The sequence below is a fragment of the Neoarius graeffei genome, chromosome 3 (assembly GCF_027579695.1).
Source record: "Neoarius graeffei isolate fNeoGra1 chromosome 3, fNeoGra1.pri, whole genome shotgun sequence".
In the NCBI taxonomy this organism is placed as follows: Eukaryota; Metazoa; Chordata; class Actinopteri; order Siluriformes; family Ariidae; genus Neoarius; species Neoarius graeffei.
The window spans coordinates 21,189,800-21,213,987 of NC_083571.1; the positions used below are offsets into that span (position 1 = coordinate 21,189,800).

The 24,188-nt window shown below is 47.6% G+C and overlaps 1 protein-coding gene across 1 annotated transcript in view; it reads right to left on the reverse strand.

Moving 5' to 3' along the window:
- The window catches only part of LOC132882507 (collagen alpha-1(XIX) chain), a 740,050-nt gene that overhangs the window by 646,679 nt on the left and 69,183 nt on the right, over positions 1-24,188 (reverse strand). The window lies entirely within an intron of this gene.

The window sequence follows — 24,188 nt, forward strand, 5'->3', positions numbered from 1 at the left end:
CCAGCTCTCTGCAGGTCATTCACTAGGTCCCCCCGTGTGGTTCTGGGATTTTTGCTCACTGTTTTTGTGATCATTTTGACCCCACAGGATGAGATCTTGCGTGGAGCCCCAGATCGAGGGAGATCATCAGTGGTCTTGTATGTCTTCCATTTTCTAATAATTGCTCCCACAGCTGATTTCTTCACAGCAAGCTGCTTACCTATTGCAGATTCAGTCTTCCCAGCCTGGTGCAGGTCTACAATTTTGTTTCTGGTGTCCTTTGACAGCTCTTTGGTCATGGCCATAGTGGAGTTTGGAGTGTGACTGTTTGAGGTTGTGGACAGGTGTCGTTTATACTGATAATGAGTTCAAACAGGTGCCATTAATACAGGTAACGAGTAGAGGACAGAGGAGCCTCTTAAAGAAGAAGTTACAGGTCTGTGAGAGCCAGAAATCTTGCTTGTTTGTAGGTGACCAAATACTTATTTTACCAAGGAATTTACCAATTAATTCATTAAAAATCCTACAATGTGATTTCCTGGATTCTTTCCCCCCATTCTGTCTCTCATAGTTGAAGTGTACCTATGATGAAAATTACAGGCCTCTCTCATCTTTTTAAGTGGGAGAACTTGCACAATTGGTGGCTGACTAAATACTTTTTTGCCCCACTGTAAATATATATATATATATATATATATATATATATATATATATACCGTATATATATTATGTGTGTGTGTGTCAGGGTACAGACACTTACAAATGTAATTGCAGAGGAGAGCGGAGAACAAACAGTAACGAAACCAAATCATGGTCAAGGACAGTTGAGGGGGTCAGTCAATCGGCGAACAGGACAACGTAGACAAGGCAGGAAGAATAAACGAGGAAGGATAGCGAGAATCAGAATAACAATAGGCAGTCAGAGAGGCTTGATATGCACTGGAGAACACAGAATGATACTTCGCATTGAGCGTTTGTGAGAGATGAGAGAGGGGTTTAAGTAGCGTGGTGCTGATTGATAACGAACTTCAGCTGTGTTCAATACTCTGGTGACGGGGCGCTGTGGCTCATGGGCAATGTAGTCTTGGGTGGCCATGTTTGTAGTTTGTTCAGTGTTGTTGTTCTCAATACTCATACTGACAGAACACCCCCCATCCCCCCAGGAGCTCCCTCTGGGAACTACATTCTTCCTGGGGTGCCCTCTCCCCCTTGGTGCAGGTTTGTCTGGGTGTTAAGCATAGAATTCCTGCTTTAACAAGGGGTCCAAGATGTCCTTGGCTGCCACCCAGCTTCATTCCTCAGGCCCATAGTCCTCCCAGTCTCCCAAATACTCAACCTGACCACCTCTGCATCTGGAGTCAAGTAACCTGTTGACTTGGTAGATGGGCTCACCTTTGAGGCTTGAACTGGAGAGTTTTCGGCAAGCAGACCTGGAATGGCAGGTTTTAAACAGAAGACATGAAATGTAGGGGACAGTCAGCTGTGAGGGGGGAGTTCTAACCTGTATGAAACTTCATTTATGCGTCGAAGTACCTCGAACGGACGAATGTATCGTGCTTGCAGTTTTCAAAACATGCTGGGTTCTCTGAGGTCCTTGGTTGAAACCCACACTCTCTCACCTGGTGAGAAATCTGGGTTGCTACTTCTGTGCTTGTTGGCATATTCCTTGTACTTGGCATTGACAGTCTCAATACGCTGATGGACCTCTTCCCAGATGGCATGGCTGTGAGAAAACCAGTGTTCCCCAGCTTGGACTTGGACTGGTGACTTGTCCCAGGGGAACAGTGGTGGTTGGTAGCCAAGTATGCACTGAAAGGGGGTTAGTTGAATCGCTGAGTGCTTAAGCGAGTTCTGTGCATACTCGGCCCATGGGATGAAGCAAGACCAGTCCCCCAGTTTCTCATACAGAAAATCCATAAGAAGCATCCAATTTCCTGGTTGGCCTGTTTCATTTGGCCATTAGATTGGGGATGGTAGCCTGACGTGAGACTTACTGAAACACTGAGTAATTCCATGAAACAAGTCCATAAGCATGAGATAAACTGGGGACCTCTGTCACTATGTCCTCAGGGATACCATAGTATCTGAACACCTGTTGGAACAATAGTTCTGCTGTCTGGAGTGCTGTGGGGATGCCTGGAAGTGGGAAGAGTTTCAGTGCCTTGGAGAACCTGTCCACTACCACCATGATCGTGGTGTTGCCCTGGGATGGTCGTAAGTGATATAGTCGATTGCTATGTGTGACCAAGGTCTCTGAGGTACTGGAAGTGAACAAAGCTTACCCACTGGAGGAGTTCGTGGAACCTTTGCTTGTGCACACTTAGAGCATGACGTGATGAACTGGTTGATCTCTGTGAGCATGTTCTCCCACCAGTACTTGTTCCTAAGCATCTGATGAGTCCAATGGCTGACAGGATGTCCTGTGGCAGGGGATGTGTGTGCCCAAGTGATGAGTCACCCTCAGAGATGCTTGGGTACGTAGAGAAGGCCTGGTGGAAGACTGACTGGAAGTGTCCTGGGTTGAGACTTCCTTATTTCCTGATCTAAGTCCCATGTAATAGACTGAAAGAAGCATTTGGAAGGGAAAATTGGGTGGGTGGTGGGATCTTGATTATCTGAGACGAAGGTGCGGGACAGGGCATCTGCTTTCATGTTCTTAGAGCCTGGATGAAATGAGATGGTGAAGTTAAAATGTGTGAAGAAGAATGCCCATCTAGCATGGTGTGGGGTGAGCCTTTTAGCCTTCTTAAGATACTCCAGGTTCTTGTGGTCTGTGAGGATTACAAAGGGGTGAGTGGCCCCCTCTAGCCAGTGTCTCCACTCTTCAAGAGCAAGCTTGATGGCTAGTAGTTCACAGTTCCAGACATCATAATTTCTCTCTGCAGCAGTGAGTTTTTTTGGAAAAGAATGCCAAAGGGTGAAGGTTTTTGTCTTTCACCTCAACGTTGGGATAAGACTCCTCCCACTCTGGTTGGTTCGGGATGTTGTTGAACTGGGGCCGATGTGAACTTGCTCTTGAGACGATTGAAGGCTTCCTCAGCAGACGGGTTCCATTGGAGCTTTTTGGGTCCCTTCTTAAGCAGGGCCATTAGGGGAGCCGTGATCATGCTGAAGGCTCTGATGAAGTGATGGCAGAAATTCACAAAGCCCAGAAACCATTAACGCTCTTTTATGGATGTGGGAACTGGCCAAGACATGACTGCAGTGACTTTGGAGGAGTCCATGCTGACTGCCTCTGAACTTTATTATATATCCCAGAAAGGAAATCCACTTACAATGAAATTCACATTTTTCTGCCTTCACACATTTTAACTTCACCATCTCATTTCATCCAGGCTCTAAGAACATGAAAGCAGATGCCCTGTCCCGCACCTTCATCTCAGATCATCAAGATCCCACCACCCACCCAATTTTCTCTTCCAAATGCTTCTTTCAGTTCATTACATGGGACTTGGATCAGGAAATAAGAAAGTCTCAGCCCAGGACACTTCCAGTCAGTCTTCCATCAGGCCTTCTCTACGTACCCAAGCATCTCCGAGGGTGACTCATCACTTGGGCACACACATCACCCACCACAGGACATCCTGGCAGCCATTGGACTCATGGTGGTTTGCTAGTAGGTGTTGGAGGACTGTGCTGACATATTCTACGTGACTTCTTTTGTCAGTGGAGTAGATCAGAATATCGTCTATGTATGCAGTCACATACTTTCCCAGCATATCCTTTAATACGTTGTTGTATTAAGGGATATATAATATTGATATGTAATATTGGATCATTTTCCTCAATGAATAAATGACCAAGTATAATATTTTGTCTCATTTGGTTAACTGGGTTCTCTTTATCTACTTTTAGGACTTCAATTTCCATTAGTCATTTAAGAGTGAAAATTTAATATATTCTTAACTCATTTTCTTGCATTTTTTTTCTATTTTAATTTTGATTATGGCCTACAATGCAAAAAATCATCTCAAAATTATTAGACTATTTAATTTTGAGTTTGAGTAAAATAGTATAAATACCATGTATCTCTCGGTCTAGTTCAGGATACAACTACAATCATGGGGAAGACTGCTGACTTGACAGTTGTCCAAAAGATGATCATCACCAGGAGGGTAAGCCACAGAAGCTTACTGCTGAAAAGGCTGGCTGGAAAAGGTGCACAAGCAACAGGGATGACCCCAGCCTTGAAAGGATGGTCAAGAAATGTCAATTCAAGAACTCGGGAGAGCTTCAAAGGGAGTAGACTGAGGCTGGTGTCAGTACATCTAGAGCCATCACACACAGAAGCCTTCAGGAAAGCAGATACAACTGTTGCATTCCTCATATCAAGCCACTCCTGAACCACAGACAACATCAGAACATCTCACCTGGGCTAAGGAGAGAAAGAACTGGACTGTTGCTCAGTGGTCCAAAGTCCTCTTTTCAGATGAAAGTAAATTTTGCATTTTATTTGGAAGTCAAGGTCCTCATGTCTGGAGGAAGAGTAGAAAGGGAAAGAATCCAAGGTGTTTGAAGTCCAGTGTGAAGTTTCTGCAGTCTCTGATGATTTGGGCTGCCATGCTGGTGTTGGTCCATTGTGTTTTATCAAGTTGAAAGTCAACACAGCCATCTACCAGGAGATTTTAGAGCACTTCATGCTTCCAGCTGCTGACAATCTGGAGATGCCGATTATGGAGATGCTGATTTCCTTTTCTAGCAGGACTTAGCACCTGCTCACAGTGCCAAAACTACTACCAAATGGTTTGCTGACCATGTTATTACTGTGCTTGACTGGCCAGCCAACTCACCTGACCTGATCTATGGTGTATTGTCAACAGGAAAATGAAACACCCAACCCAAATATACAGATGATCTGAAGGCCGCTATCAAAGCAACCTGAGCTTCAATAACACCTCAGCGGTACTGCAAGCTGATCACCTCCATGCCATGCTGCATTGATACAGTAATTCATGGTAAAGGTCCCCCAACCATGTAATCAGCGTATAAGTTTCTGTCCTGTAAATCCTTTTTTGGTTGATCTTACGAAATAATTCTTGTAATTGGAGATACTGGGTTTCTGATTTTCATGAGCTATAAGCCATAATAATCAAACTCAAGCAAAAAAAATGCTGGAAATCAGTGGCGAACCATTACTATTAGAGCTGGGACTTCAGCTCAGCCAAAACTTAGCCAGACACACCAAAAAAGCAACAGGGCAAAGGATTTTGTAAGGGATTAGTGACAGGCTGCCAGGTAGCTTCATTGTGTGTAGTTGTCAATGTTGATTTTAAAAGCAACTTAGTAAATTACATTAGAATAGAATAGAAGTTTTTATTGTCCACATTGTGGAAATTCATCTTTGGCCCCACAAAACATAAAAACATATAATACATATACACAAGACTTCACAACAGTACAAGAGACACAGAAGAGCTTTTCACCCCATGGGCTTATAGACCCCAAGATCAAGTGGCCCAATATAAATAACATTATAAATAGAAACACTATAATAAATACATAAGTCCCAGCAGTGTCATGAACACTTGAGTATGAGTGAAAAATACTGTGGTGAGCATGCATGGAAGAAAAGTGTGGAGACAGAAATCTTAGTTTCTTGGTCGTTAACCTGTGCTACTTACTCTCAATAGCACTGGCTTGGCTACTTTATTAGCATTTGCTAGCACTAATGATGAACGCTACACTGGCTGGAAGATTACTTCACTACTGCATCGATGGTGCTCACTCGTGGTTAAGCTAGTGTTGGCCTTCGAGAAGGCCAAGGATGATACATTTTTGGTCCCTCCCACTAAAAATCAAAATCTGTTTGGCTCATTCACCTGTTACTTTCTACATAAACATACACTGTTGTACACTGCCATGGCCTTCTGTCCCGGCAATGAAGTCCTAACCAATGAGTGAGCCAGCTCTAATTCTCAGCCTAGAAACATCAAAGAAAAAAATCTAATTGTATAACTCAATTTTAATGTTTTCAGGACAGTAATCTTTTCATTTATTAAGTAAATATGATAGGAATGTCAGGATGTGGTTTTGAGCACAGATGCAGAGACAAAGAATAGTCAGATAATAGCCTTTTAATCCAATAATAAGAAGAAACCTTTATTTGTCACATGCACACTTCAAGCACAGTGAAATTCATCCTCTGCATTTAACCCATCTGAAGCAGTGAACACATGCACACACACACTCAGAGCAGTGGGCAGCCACACCAGAGCGCTCAGGGAGCAGTCAGGGGTCAAGTACCTTGCTCAAGGGCACCTCAGCCCAAGGCCGCCCCACGTCAACCTAACTGAATGTCTTTGGATTGTGGGGGAAACCGGAGCACCTGGAGGAAACCCACGCAGACACGGGGAGAACATGCAAACTCCACACAGAAAGGCCCTCGCCGGCCACTGAGTTCGCGCCCGGAACCTTCTTGCTGTGAGGCGACCATGGTAACCACTACACCACCGCACCGCCCTTTTTTTAATTAATTTATTTATTTTTAATTTAATAAGTAGGGACAATGTATTATGCTAAAACAGAGCAAACAGTAAAAGGGATAGACAGTTAACAAGAGGCTGGGCTTAAAATTCGGTGTTTACAAAGTTCATACAGCACAGGGAACTAATCACACAAGAAAATCCACAAGTTGAGACAGTTGCCAAACAAGAGTTCAATCCATAAATATAAAGGTCCAGGGCTTTCAAGGTAATTCACAAACAGAGAGGATTCAGAGAATACAGTCCATGAGAGAAATATCCACAAAGAGAGAAGGTGCACAAGCAACAGGAATGACCCCCAGCCTTGAGAGGATGGTCAAGGCATTATGCCTTACTCTCCACTTACAAAGAGTACTCAAACAAAAGTAATCCACAAGTACGTTCGGCTGAGTAGAATCCACCACAGGAGCTTGACAATGCACAGTAAGATTGTGACTGAGCATTGAGGCCAGTCTCAGCTCAGTTTAAATACTCAGCAAATGAGTCATGTGACCCTCAGGTGTATCCACTCATAGAGTCTCAGGTAAAATGAGAAACTCAGCTAAAACTGTTCAAGAAGAGTGGCTCTACCTAGTGGTGATCCCCAGGTTCTGTGTGAGGTCTGATGGTACACACACACACACACACCGACAGTCGGCTCACGTAGGCCCAGGACGATCAGGGTGGGCAGTGTGGAAGTCCAGTATGAGGCCAGGGTCCAAAATGTGTCTAGAGGGAACCCAGGAGCACTCCTCCAGCCTTTCCAATCCACCAGGTACTGTCCACCACGTCCAACCCAGCAGGAGTCCAATAGTTTTTGAACTGTGTATACAGTACCACCTGCAACCGTATAAGGGGGAGACGAGCCACCGGAAGAGACAAAGGAGAAGTATGCGCTTTCTTTAACAAAAAGACATGAAAGACAGGACTCACCCGAAGGGCCCTGGTAAGGCCAGTTGGTAAGTCACTGCATTGATTCTTTGCATGATGCGAAATGAACCAATGTACCATGGAGTGAACTTTTTTTCTGTCCATAACAGTGGATTCCATAATGGCATTCCATAATCCATAATGGCAAATTCTTAGTGGATACCCAGACTTTCTGTCCCACTCAGGTTTAGTCTCCATTGTCGCCTTCTATTGGCCTGCTTTTGATGACAGGTCGAGATCTTTAACAGGGTCTGATGAGCCTTTCTCCATGCCCGTCTGCAACGTGTGACTGCTGCTTCTGCTGATCGCACTGCCTCTGCCTTCTGTTATTCAGGAAAGAGGGGAGGCTGAAACCCATACAGGACTTCAAATGGAGACATCCCCATAGAAGAGGACACCAGTTGATTAGATGCCATCTCTGCCCACATCAAGTTCTGGCTCCATATAGATGGATTCTCAGCAGTTGATGCACCTCAGGTACGTCTCCAATTCTTGATTGAGTCTCTCTGTCTGGCCATTGGACTCTGGATCATAGCCTGAGGAGAGACTCATAGAAGTGTGAGAGTCCAAAATGCCTTCCAAAAATGTGAGGAGAATTTTAGGCCCCGGTCACACACCACATCTGCTGGCATGCCATGATAACATACCACTTCCTCTACAACAATGTTAACAGTCTCCTTGACTGAAGGGAGTCTCTACAAAGGAACAAAGTGAGTGGCCTTAGAAAAACAATCCACAATGACCAAAATAGCTGTATTACCTCTGGACTTGGGAAGCCTTGTGATGAAATACATAGAAATATGGGACCTGGGGTGGTGAGGGATGGGGAGTGGATGAAGAAGTCCAGCTGGGCATTGTATGGAGGCTTTTTGGCAGAAACTGGTCTGGCAGGCTGCCACAAGCTTCTTGACATCTGTGGTCATCTTAGGCCACCAAAATCACCTCTGGATAAACTCCAAAGTTTAGTCTGCTCCTGGATGGCCCATTATTCTGGAACTGTGTCCCCACCACAAAATCTCAGACCACATAGACTGGGGAACAAACAGATGACCTTCAGGAGTGTCTTCAGGTGATGATTCTGCAGCTTGCGCTTGACATACCCTCTCCTCCTATGGCGATTCTCACTCGGGCCATGATGCAAACAGAAGGAAGGATAGGTTCAGGGTCACGGTCCTCTTTGGAAAGGTTGAATTGCTGTGAGAGAGCATCTGCCTTCATGTTTCTGAAACCTGGATGGTAAGACAAAGTAAAATTTAAATCTGGCAAAAAACAGTGACTACCCAGCTTGGCAGGAATTCAGGCATTTAGCCTCCTTAATGTACTCTTATAACCTGTCCAGACCATGAATGGATGTGCTGCCCCTTCTAACCACTGTCTCCATTCCTCCAGTGCCAGTTTGACTACCAATAGTTCACAGTTGCCTGCATTGTAGTTTTGTTCTGCCTTACAGAATCATCATAAAAAAAGGTACAAGGGTGAACTTTGCCATCACTTTCTAACCTCTGGGAGAGGGCAGTCCCTGCTCTGACATCAGCAGCATTGACCTCCACAATGAAGGGTAAGTCAGGGTTGGGATGTGCCAAGATGGGGGCAGTGGTGAACCTGCGTTTCAATTCCTCAAAGGCTTCCTGCACTGCAGGGGTCCAGAAAATCCTGGACGGAACCCTTCTCGTGAGTGCGGTGATAGGAGCTGCCACTGTGCTGAAATTGCAGATGAACCTTCTATAGAAGTTGACAAATCCTAAAAATCGTTGGACCTTCAGGTTGGTTGGGATAGGCCATTCAGTGATAGCTCTCACCTTCTCTGAATCTATGTCAATACCATCAGGACTGACACAGTACCTCAAGAAGGTAGTCTGGGTAATGTGGAACCCACACTTCTCCAAATTCACATACAAGTTATTCTGAAACAGCCACAGAAGAACCTCTCTGACATGCTGGATATGATCCTGTCAGAAAAAATTAGGATGTTATCCAGGCCAACAAAAACAAAACAATTCAACATCTCTCTTAAAACAACATTGACAAACGCATGGAAGATAGCAGTACTATTAGTCAGGCCAAAAGGCATGACAAGATACTCAATGTCCACGAGGGGTATTGAACGTCATTCTGCATTCATCGTCCTTGCAAATATGAATCAAATTGTAAGCATTTCTCAGATCCAGCTTGGAGATGATCTTGGCCGGTCTGAGTCTGTCAAAGGCTGTGGACATTAAGGGCAATGGATATGTTTTTCACTGTGATCTTGCTGAAGCCTCTGTAATCAATACAAGGGCTAAGCCCCCCATCTTTCTTACTGACAAAGAAGAACCCGGCTCCAGCAGAAGCTGTGCTTGGTCGGATGAATCCATTGCTCAGGGCCTCCTGGATATATTCTTCCATAGCTTTAGTCTATGATGCCAATAATGAGTATAGCCTTCCTTGAGGGGCCATGGTGCCTGACAGAAGTTCAATTGCACAGTCATATGAACAGTGAGGAGCCAAGGTGGAAGCTTTAGTCTTGCTGAACACCTCTGCAAGGTCATGGTAATGTAGAGGGAGCTTGGAAAGGTAAGAAATAATGTGTGAGGTTGTAGAAGGTGAAGGCAAAGGAGACTTAATTTCAGGGTTTTGAAGCTTGCCAACAGAGTGAATGGTGATGGGTCCAGGAAGCAGGAGGTCTCACAAGCTGGACCCCAACTAACAGCTCACCTTTTCCCCCATGAGAACTGTGGTTCATGGACTTGTAACCAAGGATAACCTAAAATAACAGGATCATTATTGGTCTTGATTAAGAAAAATTGTATCATCTCAGTATGGGAGTCTGCCATAGTCATTTTTAAAGGATTAGTACAATACTTCGATCTCCCTGATTCAATGGCGCAACCATCGATGACTTAAACCTTAAAGGCAACTTCACACACTTCAAATGGTAGGTTAAGCTGTTGGGTGAGTGTAATATCAAGGACATTTTCTGCAGATCCTGAATCAACAAAGGCAAGAAGCTCCTTAAGCTCCTGAGTTGACTGCCAGCTCAGGGAAACAGGCAGCACTAATCGGGATGAGTGAGTAGGGGAAGGAACTGCTCCACTCACCAGAGCTCCCTTGCACTCCAGTGAGTGTTGGCTTTTCCCAGGAGGTCAGGACACTGAGCATGGAGCTGTCCAGTTGCGCCGCAGTACAGACATCTCCCCTCACGGATCCTCCTCTGCCTCTCCTCCTGGGAAAGACGGAAACCCCCCACCTGCATGGGCTCCTGCTCCTCCTCTGGTGCTCAATGTCTTCCTGGGAGGCTGGAGGAAAATAACTCAAATCCCACAGGTGCTGAAGAGCAGGCCCCCTTGGCCTCTCTCCCTATGGTGCTCTCGCATGCATAGATCCAGACAGATGGCCATGGCTCCTCTACAGAATTACGCCAGTCGCAACTGGCCAACTCATCTTTAATGTCATCCACAAGGCTGTAGTAGAAGGTCGTGAGAAAGACTTTGCCTTGCCAGTGACTCTGTCACCAGAGTCCAGAATTCAATGGCATAATTTGCCATTGAACGCTGACCTTGCTTGAGCATGATGAGACATCATCAGTGTTGTTTTTGACAGCCATTTTTGATTTAGTTTTAGACTTAGTCTTTTGGACGAAATGCTTATTAGTTTTAGTCACATTTTAGTCAATTCCATCCTTGATAGTTTTGGTCTAGTTTTAGTCAACGAAAACTAAAAGGGTTTTAGTCCAGTTTTAGTCATTCATTTTAGTCAAAAAAATAATTACTTTAAAACATTTAATTAGGCCAATACAGAGATTGGAAATTGTAATCGAGGTTGACAGGTTGTGCATAACATACTCTCAAAACAGTGTCTCAAAACAAACTTGTTTCACTTGAACGTAAAAAGTATGTCAAATATTTGGGTTTAATAATCAATGACAATCTTTCTTGGAAGCCTCATATTGATTTTATTTGCAACAAAATAAGCAAGGTTGTCGGCCTTTTGGCCAAGCTTAGACATTTTATTCCACTACATACCCTTATGGCATTATATCGCTCTCTGATTCAACCTTATTCAACATATGGTCTTAGTTCTTGGGGACAGGCTTGTAAAACTGATATAAATAAAGTATTAATCCTACAAAAACGAGCTTTAAGATTAATCCATTTTGTTGATAATAGAGAAAGTGCCCTTCCATTGTTATCCAAAGCCAATATTTTACCAGTAAATCTTCTTTTCTATGAATGTATTTCTAAATTAATATATGACGTTGTTAATCAAAGTGCACCCTCAAACATTTGTAAATTATTTTCTTCTGTTTCTAGTATCCATTCTTATAACACTAGGTCATCTTACTCCAAGAACTTATACTGTATACTCAGTATTCTCGTACAAATCTACAAAAGACATTCCATGTCCCAACAGCCAGCCGCTGTGTCCGGGGATCAGGTCGTCGAGGCCCCTGCCTTCGACTGCCACCCAATCCACATTGCACCAGTCCCCTACTGCTACCTCTGTGGGTGGTGAACCCACAGGAGGTTGGGCCCACATCACCTCTTCGGGCTGAGCCCGGCCGGGCCCCATGGGCAAAGGCCCGGCCACCAAGCGCTCGCATACGAGCCCCAACCCCGGGCCTGGCTCCAGGGTGGGGCCCCGGCTGCGTCATCCCGGGCAACGTCACGGTCCTCGGATTTTTCTCCATAGGGGTTTTGGTGAACTGCTCTTAGTCTGGCCTGTCACCTAGGACCTGTCTGCCTTGGGAAACCTTGACAGGGGCATAATGCCCCCGACAACATAGCTCCTAGGATCATTCAAGCACACAAACCCCTCCACCACAATAAGGTGGCAGTTCTAGGAGGGGTCTGAGCTTGTGCGGGAGGTTGAGAGGTACCGGCTAGAGATAGTCGGGCTCACCTCCACGCACAGCTTGGGCTCTGGAACCCAGCTCCTCGAGAGGGGCTGGACTCCACTTCTCTGGCGTCGCCCGTGGTGAGCGGCGGCAGGCTGGTGTGGGCTTGCTTATAGCTCCCCAGCTCAGCCGCCATGTGTTGGAGTTTACCCCAGTGAACGAGAGGGTCGCTTCTCTGGCCCTTCGGATTGGGGAGAGGGCTCTTGCTGTTGTTTGTGCCTACGGCCCAAATAGCAGTATAGAGTATCCGGCCTTCTTGGAGTCGCTGGGAGAGGTACTGAGGAGTGCTCAGACTGGGGACTCCATTGTGTTACTGGGGGATTTCAATGCTCACGTGGGAGATGACAGTGACACCTGGAGGGGCGTGGTTGGGAGGAACGGCCTCCCCGATCTGAACCCGAGTGGTGTTTTGTTATTGGACTTCTGTGCTAGTCACGGTTTGTCCATAACGAACACCATGTTCGAGCATAGGGGTGTCCATAAGTGCACGTGGCACCAGGACACCTTAGGTCGGAGGTCAATGATAGACTTTGTAGTCGTTTCATCTGATCTCCGGCCCTATGTCTTGGACACTCGGGTGAAGAGAGGGGCTGAGCTGTCAACTGATCACCACCTGGTGGTGAGTTGGATCTGCTGGCGGAGGAGGAAGCTGGACGTATGGTGAGGGTCTGCTGGGAACGTCTGGCCGAGCACTCTGTTGGGGAGGTCTTTAACTCCCACCTCCGGGAGACCTTTTCCCAGCTTCCGAGGGAGGCGGGGGACATTGAGTCTGAGTGGACCATGTTCTCTACCTTCATTGTGGATGCAGCTGTTCGGAGCTGTGGCCGCAAGGTCTCCGGTGCCTGTCGTGGCGGCAATCCCCGAACCCGGTGGTGGACATCAGAAGTAAGGGATGCCGTCAAGCTGAAGAAGGAGTCCTATCAGGCCATGTTAACCTCCAGGACTCCCGAGGCAGCTGACTGGTATCGGCAGGCCAGGGGTGCTGCAGCTCGGGCAGTTGCGGAGGCAAAAACTCGGAACTGGGAGGAGTTCGGGGAGGCCATGGAGAAGGACTATCGGTCGGCCTCGAAGAAATTCTGGCAAACCGTCCGGCGCCTCAGGAGGGGGAAGCAGTACTCTGCCAACACTGTTTACAGTGCGGGTGGGGAGCTGTTGACCTCGACTGGGGACATTGTCAGGCGGTGGAAGGAATACTTTGAGGATCTCCTCAATCCCACTGTCATGTCTTCCACTGAGGAGACTGAGGCTGATGACTCAGAGGTGGACTCGTCCATTACCCAAGCCGAAGTCACTGAGGTGGTTTGCAAGCTCCTCGGTGGCAAGGCACCGGGGGTGGATGAGATTCACCCTGAGTATCTCAAGTCTCTGGATGTTGTGGGGCTGTCTTGGTTGACACGCCTCTGCAACATCGCGTGGCGGTCAGGGACAGTGCCTCTGGAGTGGCAGACTGGGGTGGTGGTCCCTCTTTTTAAGAAAGGGGACCGGAGAGTGTGCTCCAATTATAGGGGAATCACACTTCTCAGCCTCCCAGGGAAGGTTTACTCCAGGGTACTGGAGAGGAGAATTCGACCAATAGTCGAACCTCGGATCCAGGAGGAACAATGCGGTTTTCGTCCTGGTCGCGGAACACTGGACCAGCTCTATACCCTTCATAGGGTGCTCGAGGGTTCATGGGAGTTTGCCCAACCAGTCCACATGTGCTTTGTGGATCTGGAGAAGGCATTCGACCGTGTCCCCCGTAGTATTCTGTGGGGGGTGCTTCGGGAGTATGGGGTTCGGGGCTCTTTGCTAAGGGCTGTCCGGTCCCTGTACGAACGGAGCAGGAGTCTGGTTCGCATTGCCGGCAGTAAGTCAGACCTGTTCCCAGTGCATGTTGGACTCCGGCAGGGCTGCCCTTTGTCACCAGTTCTGTTCATAATTTTTATGGACAGAATTTCTAGGCGCAGCCAGGGGCCAGAAGGAATCCTGTTTGGGAACTACAGGATTTCATCTCTGCTTTTTGCGGATGATGTTGTCCTGTTGGCTTCTTCAAACCAGGACCTTCAGCATGCACTGGGGCGGTTTGCAGTCGAGTGTGAAGCGGCTGGGATGAGAATCAGCACCTCCAAGTCCGAGGCCATGGTTCTCGACCAGAAAAGGGTGGCTTGCCCTCTCCAGGTTGGTGGAGAAGTTCTGCCTCAAGTGGAGGAGTTTAAGTATCTCGGGATCTTGTTCACGAGTGAGGGAAGGATGGAGCGTGAGATCGACAGGCGGATCGGTGCAGCCTCCGCAGTGATGCGGTCGCTTTACCGGTCCGTCGTGGTGAAGAAGGAGCTGAGCCAAAAGGCGAAGCTCTCAATTTACCGGTCGATCTACGTTCCGACTCTCACCTATGGTCATGAGCTTTGGGTAATGACCGAAAGGACAAGATCGCGGATACAAGCGGCCGAAATGAGTTTCCTTCGCAGGGTGGCTGGGCGCTCCCTTAGAGATAGGGTGAGAAGCACAGTCACTCGGGAGGAGCTCGGAGTAGAGCCACTGCTGCTCCACATCGAGAGGAATCAGCTGAGGTGGCTCGGGTATCTTTTTCGGATGCCTCCTGGACGCCTCCCTGGGGAGGTGTTCCAGGCATGTCCCCCCAGGAGGAGGCCCTGGGGAAGACCCAGGACACGCTGGAGGGACTATGTCTCTCGGCTGGCCTGGAAACGCCTCGGTGTTCTTCCCGAGGAGCTGGCCGAGGTGTCTGGGGAAAGGGAAGTTTGGGCTTCCCTGCTTAGACTGCTGCCTCCGCGACCCGGTCCTGGATAAAGCGGAAGAAGACGAGACGAGACGAGATCTACAAAAGAACTAATTTTCCCATGTTGGTGTTAGGGTATGGAACCAGATTCCAACTTCTATAAGATCTTCATCTAAATTGTCGTTCAAGAAAAAAGTCAGACACCACCTTTTTTCTGATTTAAGTAGATATGGATATGATGTTGACATCTCCAAACTCTTTCTTTCTACATAACTTTATTTCTATATATAATTAAGAGCTATATATATTTATTTATTTATCTTAGTTTTAACTTTAAATATTATTTAATACCATGCATGAATTATTATTATTATCAGTATGACAAGTATACCACTCTCTCTATATATTTTTTGCAATGTTATTGAATGATATATTACTGTACCTTTATATTGAATAACAAGTATTGTCTCCTTTTTCTTTTTGTTACCAAATAGTTGTTAATTTGTCAAGTATGTTTTATTATCTTTTTCATACATATTTAAGTATTATATTAATTCATATAAAATATTCTTTTCTTTGTAAACATGAGTCTGCCTTGATTAGCAGTGCGCTATTTGCAGACTCGTGTAGTCTATTATATGTTTATATGTAATTGAAATAACAGATTGACTGATTGAAGTGTGCATGCTCTCTACATAAACACTGTCTAGTGTGCATGCTCTCTACATAAACACTGTCTAGTGCAGACATCCCAAGTCTCCCGGAAGTTCCGGTAGTCTCCCGCATATTAGTGGCTCCCTGATGCCCGCAAATTGGAGAATATCTCCTGGAATCTACAGCAAGTGAGCAAGAGCGTGCACGCGAAACATTAATGTCTGCATTGCGCATATGACTGAGTGCACGAGGGACAGCGAGAGAGACTGTTCATGTAGCGCATGCTAGACAAAGAGCATCCTGATTGGTTTACAGACATCCAAACTCATTTCAGGGATGTGTCGTGACACCCCCCTCGCTGATGGGAAAAAAGTCATGCGTCACGACACCTCCCTGAAATGAGTTTCTGCAGGCTGGGATGTCTGCTAGTGCACATGCTCCATTGTTCACAGACTCGTGTTTCTGCTTCAGTTTAACATGTCGCAATATATTAAGGCACAGCAACAGGTCTGAAAAGCTACATTTCCCCCGTATGTTTCACAGTAACTCAAATATGGGTCAATATATGACAAAGCATTCAGTTGCTGTCCCACCAATAATCCCTGCAGTACAAGTTTTACTCATGACATGTTAATTGAATTTAAGTTAGCTTAACCAAGCCAACTTTAGCATGAAGCTAGCGGTCCCATTCATTTTCACCAGGTCACGGTGTTTTGGAAAACTATATAGGAAATTCATCACAGCCCGATTGTTGAGTGACCTTAACCAAAGCTAGCAAACATATACATGATCTGTTAACAGGACTTCTTGTAACGTTAACTTACCATCGCAAAAATAGCAGCATGGTGAGCCTTTAGATGACTCTTGAGATCGGTTGTATTCTTGCCACATAGATTATAGCCACAGCGTATACCTCTGTCTCCCACTACAAGGCATTCTGTTTTATTTCTGCTGGATTATGTGTAAAGTATGTCCATAAATCATCGCGTCTTTTCTGCCCACCAAGCCCTTGTTGTTAGGACTGGAGACTGTCTTGGCCTCTAGAGGCCGCTGTTATTTCTTTATCTTGTCATGTTTGTTTTGGCCTCTAGAGGCCGCCACTGCTTCTGTGTTTTGTGTTTGTTTTGATAGCCTGTGTTTCCATGTGCCTTTTACCCCCACCTGTTCTTTATTTTCTGCCCCACCTAGTTTCTTAATTACCCTGGCTATATATACTTCCTCAGTTTAGCCTCTTGTCATGGAGTCTTTGTGCTGCTTATGGCTAGTAACCTCTGTCCCGTGTACCTTGCTTATGTCCTTGTGTTCTTTGGTATTTTGCTTTCTTTTTGGACTTTATACTTGACATTTTGGATCTTCTGAGCGTTTTGCATTTTTGCCTTTTCTTTTCTGATTTTTGGACTTTGAACTTTTGGATATTTTATTTTTCCCTTATATCTTCTGAGCATTTGGATTTCACGTTTTGCTTTGGATTTTTGATCTTCTGTGCTTTTTGACAATAAACTGTTTTTGTACTCTACCTTCGCCTCACTCCTCTGCACTTGAGTCATTCCCCTGGTGGCCTAGTGGGGGTCTGCTGGATTACTACACCAGCGACCCGGGTTCGATTCTCAGCAAAACCCTAACAGAAAGACTCCGTCATGACCGACTCAGCAGAGGCTGCTTCAACTGTCTACCCGGCCAACCTTCAGGGAATTATGGCAGCTTTAACACGCTTCAGAGCGACCATGGACACTCATGGACGAACACTCGCAAGCCAACGTGAGGTCCTTGCTCGCCACGAGGTACTGCTTCAGCAAATTGGGAAAGCCCTGGCACAGCTGACTCCTATGCCCGCATCTCCTCCTCCTGATCTTCCCCCTGCTCCACCATCTGCTCCCGCTCCAGTGCCTCCTGCCACGCTGCCTCCGTCACCTTGCGAACCCTGCCTTCCTGCACCACAGAGGTATGGTGGCAAGCACGGTAAGTGCTGGGAGTTCCTTACCCAGTGCCAACTCACCTTTGAGCTCCAGCCTTCCACCTACACTACGGATCGCCGCAAGATTACCTTTGTGATAACCTTGTTAGCTGATAAGGCATGAGCTTGGGCAACAGCCGTCTGGCAGAGACAGGGACCCGAGTGCTCTGACTTCAAGCTGTTTACGGAGAAGATGCTTCGGGTCTTTGATCAGGCAGACATCACTAAAGATGCAGCCAGGAAGCTCATGTCCATCTGGCAGGAAGGAAGCATTGTAGACTACGCCATCTTGTTCCGGACGCTCGCAGCAGTCAGTGGATGGAACGAGACTGCCCTGGTTTCAGCCTTCCACCATGGTCTGTCTGACTCCATCAAAGACAGTCTGGCCTCTATCGGATGCCCAAGTGACCTCGAAACATGCCATTCGTCTTGACAACCGGATTAGAGAGCGCCGCCAAGTCCTGAGCTTCCCTGGCCACACTGCCTAAACATGGAGCCCGTCTACCTCCTCCAGTGACTGTCCGGAGCCCATGCAAGTGGGCCGTACTCGTCTCTCCGCATCTGAGAGGGAGCGCAGAAGGAGGGACAAGTGCTGCATCTACTGTGGCAAGCCTGGCCATTTCCGAGCATCATGTCCCGAGCTCTCGGGAAAAGGACCGCCTCGTCCAGCCGAGGGAGGGTTGTGACGGGGCCTACCCTCTCTCCCGAACTTCCTGGCCAAGGAGTCTACATCCCGGTCTCCATCTCCTGGGGTGAGTCCGTCCACTCTTGCCAGGCCTTGTTAGACTCCGGGGCGGCTGGAAACTTTATGGATGTCCACTTTGCCCGAAGAATCAATGTCCCGACTGCACCTCTTGAAGTCCTGCTGTCTGTGTCTGCCCTGGATGGCCAAGCTTTAGGTGATGGAAGAATCATCCAAGTTACTTCTCCAGTCTTTCTCCAGTCTCAAGGTCACAAAGAAGAAATATCCCTGCACCTTATTCATTCGCCAGAGTTCCCAGTGATTCTAGGCCTTCCTTGGCTTACCCGCCACAACCCGCGCATAGACTGGGTAACAAGCCAGGTTGTGGAATGGGGCCCTGCATGCCATGCCTCTTGTCTGCTCTCTAGCTCTCCTGTGTCTCCTGCCGAGCCTCCTGATCTCACCCAGTTATCTCAAGTTCCCACAGAGTACTGGGATCTTAAAGAAGTCTTCAGCAAGAGTAGGGCCGCCGTTCTTCCTCCACACTGCGCCTACAACTGTGCCATCGACTTGCTCCCTGGGACGACCCCTCCTCGGGGCAGACTGTTTTCCCTCTCTCAGCCAGAACGCAAGGCCATGGAGGAATACATCAAGGACGCCCTGGTCTCTGGGTTCATTCAACCCTCCACCTCACCTGCTGGTGCCGGCTTCTTCTTTGTCGGCAAGAAGGATGGGGGGCTCCGACCGTGTATTGACTACAGGGGCCTGAACAAGATCACTGTGCGCAACCGCTATCCCCTTCCGCTGATGTCCACAGCGTTCGACCTGCTCCAAGGCGCCACTGTCTTCACCAAGTTGGACTTACGGAACGCATACCACCTCATCCGTATCCGACAGGGAGACGAGTGGAAGACTGACTTTAGCACCCCGTCAGGGCACTATGAGTACCAGGTGATGCCCTTCGGACTCACCAATGCACCAGCTGTTTTTCAGGCTCTTATCAACGACGTCTTGAGGGATATGATCAACCAGTACGTTTTCGTCTACCTCGACGACATCCTAATATTTTCCAAGACCGTGCAGGAGCACCACCACCATGTCCGCCAGGTTCTCCAGAGGCTGCTACAGAACAATCTGTTTGCTCAGGCCCAGAAATGCGAGTTTCATGTCCCCGAGGTCTCCTTTCTGGGTTTTATTGTATGGACAAGGCAACTCCAGATGGATCCAGCCAAGACCCTGGCCGTCCGGGACTGGCCCACCCCCAAGCCCGTCAAAGAGGTTCAGTGGTTCTTAGGATTTGCTAACTTCTACCGCAAGTTTGTCAGGAACTTCAGTTCTGTAGCAGCGCCCATATCAGACCTCACCAAAAAGACAGGTGGATCGTATGTCTGGTCTCCTCAGGCGGAATAGGCGTTCAAAGACCTCAAGCACCGCTTCTGCACGGCACCCATTCTGGTCCTCCCGGACCCTTCGCAACCCTTCGTAATCGAGGTGGACGCCTCGAACAGTGGCGTCGGCGCGGTCCTCTCTCAACACTCGGATGGAAGGTTGCACCCCTGCGCATACTTCTCCCACCGCCTGAGTCCTGCGGAGGCCCGGTATGATGTGGGGGATCGAGAACTGCTAGCAGTTAAACTGGCCCTTGAGGAGTGGAGGCGCTGGCTGGAGGGAGTGCAACATCCATTTCTGGTTTGGACGGACCACAAGAACCTGGAGTACCTCCAGCAAGCCAAGAGACTCAATCCACAACAGGCTAGGTGGGCCTTGTTTTTCAGTCGGTTCAACTTCACCCTATCATACCGCCCTGGCTCTAAGAACACCAAACCTGACGCGCTTTCCAGGCTGTTCGCTCCCACCAACAGGGAGAGTGAAGTTGGGCCTATTATCCCTGTGTCCCGGATTGTGGCCCCTGTCCGCTGGGGTGTTGAGGAGGCCGTCCGACGAGCCCAACACCAGGACCCCGGTCCTGGGACGGGGCCACTGGGCCTCTTGTACATCCCACATCAAGCCCAGGCCAAGGTCCTCCAGTGGGGTCACTCGTCCCCTCTCACCGCCCACCTGGGAGCTCGGAGGACCCTGGACTTCTTGAAAAGACACTTCTGGTGGCCAAGCATGGAGAAGGAAGTAAGGTCATTCGTCCTGTCTTGTGATATGTGCACCAGAAGCAAGAACTCATGACAGCATCCCCAGGGCCTCCTGCATCCTCTGCTTATTCCCCGGCATCCCTGGTCCCATGTGGCGGTCGACTTCATCACGGGCCTTCCAGACTCTCAAGGTAACACGGTCATTTTGGTCATAGTCGACAGATTCTCTAAGGCCTGCCACTTTATACCGCTGTGCAAGCTCCCTTCTGCCCTTGAAACAGCCAAACTAATATTTACTCATGTCTTCCGAGTCTTTGGTCTCCCACAGGACATCATCTCAGACCGGGGGCCCCAGTTCTCCTCCCAAGTTTGGCGGGGGTTCTGCAAGCTCATCAGGGCCACCGCCAGCCTCTCCTCTGGGTTCCACCCCCAGTCCAATGGCCAGACGGACAGGCTCAACCAGGACCTGGAAACCACCCTGCGAGGCCTGGTGATGGATAACCCGACATCATGGAGCACCTGGCTGCCATGCGGGAGTACGCCCACAACACCCTGCAGTCATTGGCCACCAGGTTGTCGCCGTTCCAGTGCCAATTCGGGTTCCAGCCACCTCTGTTTCCAGAACAGGAGGAGGACGCTGGGGTGCCCTTGGTCAACCGGTACGTGAGACGGTGTCGCAAGACCTGGAACAAGGTCAGGAGGACCCTCATCCAGACTTCCAGGGCCAGCCAGACTCAGGCCAACCGCCATAGAAGGCCTGCCCACATTTTCTGCCCTGGGCAGCGGTTTTGGCTGTCCGCCAAGGACCTTCCGCTGTGGGTGGAGAACCGCAAGCTTGCTCCTCGCTACGTTGGCCCCTTCAAGGTTGTACGCAGGGTGAACCCTGTCGCCTACCGGCTCCAGTTGCCCCGGACTCTAAGGATCAACCCCACATTCCATGTATTCCTGCTGCGGCCCGTACTGTCATCTTCGTATGCCCCTGCCCCTAGGAATCCCCTGCCTCCCCGCATCCTCCACGGTCAGACCATGTTCACTGTGCGCCGCCTGCTTGACTCCAGCTGGGTCCGCGGTGGGCTTCAATATCTAGTGGACTGGGAGGGCTATGGCCCTGAGGAGCGCTGTTAGGTCCCCGCTCGGGACGTGTTAGACAAAGAACTTTGTCGGGACTTCCATTCGGCCCATCCGGATCGCCCTGGGAACGTCAGGAGACGCTCCTTGTGGGGGGGTCCTGTTAGGACTGGGGACTGTCTTGGCCTCTAGAGGCCGCTGTTATTTCTTTATCTTGTCATGTTTGTTTTGGCCTCTAGAGGCCGCCACTGCTTCTGTGTTTTGTGTTTGTTTTGATAGCCTGTGTTTCCATGTGCCTTTTACCCCCACCTGTTCTTTATTTTCTGCCCCACCTAGTTTCTTAATTACCCTGGCTATATATACTTCCTCAGTTTAGCCTCTTGTCACGGAGTCTTTGTGCTGCTTATGGCTAGTAACCTCTGTCCCGTGTACCTTGCTTATGTCCTTGTGTTCTTTGGTATTTTGCTTTCTTTTTGGACTTTGTACTTGACATTTTGGATCTTCTGAGCATTTTGCATTTTTGCCTTTTCTTTTCTGATTTTTGGACTTTGAACTTTTGGATATTTTATTTTTCCCTTATATCTTCTGAGCATTTGGATTTTACATTTTGCTTTGGATTTTTGATCTTCTGTGCTTTTTACAATAAACTGTTTTTGTACTCTACCTTCGCCTCACTCCTCTACACTTCAGTCATTCCCCTGGTGGCCTAGTGGGGGTTTGCTGGATTACTACATCAGCAACCCGGGTTCGATTCCCAGCAAAACCCTAACACTTGTGCTGGCATTACAGCCACCATGGTCCATGAACTGTGTGCACTGTGCCTGGTGGGCGTGGCCAAACAAGGACAGGATGCAGGTGCATTGCTGATATTTTCAGCATTTGGCAGACAGGTTGCACGCCCTGTTGGAGGAAATGCCATGCATTTTGATTGTCCTATAGCCAACCCACTAACATTTTCGTCTCGTCTCGTCAACGAAAACAACAGATACGTCTCATCATATTTTCGTGATCAAAGAGTTATGTTTAGCTCGTCACTGTCTCATTTTAGTCATGAAAAAAGGTGCGTTGATGAAATAATTTCATCATCGTCATCGTTAACGAAAACAACACTGGACATCATGCAGCCTCTCTCCCACGCATTGGATGGTCAAACATACTCTCCAGCAAAGAGATGGAGGCCTTGCTGTCTGAACAGATAGGGGATTAACACCAAATGAACGTGGTCCATTCCAGGGCTCTCCCAACGAGCAGAGAGATGATGTACGCCAATTTGGCATGTTCAGAAGGAAACTGAGTCGACTGGAGCTCAAGGACAAGAGTACACTGTGTTACAAAGCCCCGTCATGCCTCTGGCATTCCATCAAACCTTTGTGGGGCCGGTAGGCAGATTTCCCTGCCTGGGGGTTGGGCGGGTGTTGGTTGGTTGGGCTCCCCTGATGGGGAAGGGGCCGCTGATGTTGGATCAACCAGAGATGCTGGTAAGGTCCAAGCACATAGTTCATTTATGGTCTTCCTATTCGGGTCATATTGTCACTTAAGTGTTGGAGGAAAGCCTGTTGTTCGCCTAGCAAAGTTCCATGGTTAAGTAAAATCTGACGGAGTCTCCCGCTCTCTGCTGTGCTCGATTTTGGCTCAGTCATAATGTCAAGATGTGGTTTTGAGCACAAATGCAGAGACAGAGAATAGTCAGACAATACAGTCTTTTAATTCAATAAGTAGGCACAGGGCACTATGCTAGAACAGAGCAAACAGTAAAAGGGATAGGCGGTTATCAAGAGCCATTTACAAAGTTCACACAGCACACGATCTAATCACATGAGAGAATCCACAAGCTGAAACAGTTGCCAAACAAGAGAGTTCAGTCCACAGGCAGAAAGGTCCAGGGCTTTCAAGGTAATCCACAAATGGAGAGGGTTCAGAGAATACAGTCTATGACAGAAATATCCACAAAGAGAGAAGTAAGTCCACTTATGAAGAGTAATCTAACAAAAGTAATCCTCAAGGAAATTTGGTTAAGTAGAATCCACTACAGGAGCTTGACAATGCACAGGAAGATTGTGACTGAGCATTGAGGCCGGTCTCAGCTCAGTTTAAGTACTCAGCAAATGAGTCATGTGACCCTCAGGTGTATCCGCTCATAGAGTCTCAGGTAAAATGAGAAGCTCAGCGAAAACCATTCAAGAAGAGTGTCTCTACCTAGTGGTGAGCCCCAGGAACTGTGCGAGGTCTGACAAGAAAATGAGGCCAAGTTAGAATTCGGAGAGAATAATTATAATGAAATGAGGAAAAAATGAAAGAAATTAAAGAATGAAAGAAATTACACAACATTTGAAATGCTGACATATTTGGACCTTCTCTGAAGGCCTAGAAGGCCCTGATGGTTCTGAAAATGTTTCATTTTACATGTAATGAATATAGAATATATGAAAGTTGACCTTTTAGAATTAAATTACAAAAAAAATTACTTTTTCACGATATTCTCATTGTTTGAGATGCGTGTTTGTGTGAAAGAGAGATATATATTTTCTATCCACATTCACTGAATATGGGCAATCGCATGCTCTGATTGGCTACTCTAGTAAAAGAATATCAGCTCATATACTGTACCATGAGTTGAGAAAAACAAAATGGCGGAGCGTGTTGCTGAACCAACCCAGGACAAAATAAAAACTCTACTTGAAAACAAAACACCAAAAAATACAAAAAAGAAACAAAATATGGAATAAAAGTATTTGATAGAACATATATAATATCTCATTATCTCTAGCCGTTTTATCCTGCTCTACA